The following is a 1,241-nucleotide window of genomic DNA, read 5'->3' on the forward strand; positions in this document are numbered from 1 at the left end:
ACTTGAAAATGAAGACAAACAGAAATTACTCATTCTTACCATTAGCAATACTATGGAAAGCATTAAATTAGGAAATCAACTACAGTACAATGCCTAAGTCCACAAGGGTCCGAATATTTGGCCACACAGATTATTATCATCTTCAAGAGGAAGAGTAATAACAAAGGCTTCTTAAGCAGTTTTTAATCCATAAATACAACAGACATTTTGGTATTGTTGGCCACTGGAAAACCAAAGCAGTAGCATCAGGAACGGTCTGAGATGTCTCACTTCTGTAGATTCCATTCAGTGTACTTAAGGTTAGATAAAGATGACATCAAAATTCCTAAGGATAGGCAAAAATTCACATTTTTTTAAAAACTCCTTACGTTTCTATTTAGTGTAACAGTAGGCAATATGATTCCAGAAGTTAAAAAGTATTTCACAACCTATGATTTCCTCTTGGCAAACAACTTCAGTTCCAAACTGACTTATCACTAATAAAATGTAAGCCCTTAAAAAAAGAATGTGTCTATATACGCAGACAGTATTTTAGAGGAATCAATAATCTTTGAAGCAGCCCTAGTGTTTCCTTCACACTGACCTGGGAAGGACCACTGCATGAGCTTCGTGGGAAGGATTAGCCGGCTTCGTGGGCTAAGGCTAACATGGTGATCATCTGTCTAAGGCTAGAAGGGTACCAACATGATGTAAACCACAAGGAGAGGAGGAGGAGAGGAGGCCCTTCCCTGGCAGTTGGTAGCTAAAACAGAAGAGATTCTTAGAAAATGACACAATGGCAGCCTTTCTTGTCTTTTTCTTTCCGTGTTGGTTCTGGTGAAGGAGGACATTCTTGCTCTTGAAATTTCCTTATAACCCGAACAAGTTCATGGAGAGCTTGATCTACATTCATCCGAGTCTTTGCCGACGCCTCCATGCATGTTACCTTAAGTTGCCGTGCTAACTGCTGGCCTTCCTCTGGGTCACCTGCCTTTGATGATCCAGGTCTGCCTTGTTACCAATTAAAATCATTGGAAACTCATCACGATCCTTTACTCTGAGAATCTGTCTTTGAAACTTACAGATTTCTTCAAAACTGCCTCTGTCTGTGACCGAAAAGTCCAACAAGAAGCCCTCCCCAGTCCGCACGTACTGTTCTCTCATGGCGCCAAACTCTTCTCGTCCAGCTGTATCCAAAATACCTAGCCGGGCTGCTCTGTCATCTATCACACACTGCTTTGTGTAGGAATCTTCAACGGCTG

At 41.3% G+C, this 1,241-nt stretch overlaps 1 pseudogene; it reads right to left on the minus strand.

The window, feature by feature from the left end:
• Positions 1–603: 603 nt before the first annotated feature.
• On the minus strand, positions 604–1,158 carry LOC101590795 (annotated as a pseudogene).
• Positions 1,159–1,241: the final 83 nt, after the last annotated feature.

This window comes from Octodon degus, unplaced genomic scaffold (assembly GCF_000260255.1).
Source record: "Octodon degus isolate 3935 unplaced genomic scaffold, OctDeg1.0 scaffold00155, whole genome shotgun sequence".
NCBI lineage: Eukaryota > Metazoa > Chordata > Mammalia > Rodentia > Octodontidae > Octodon > Octodon degus.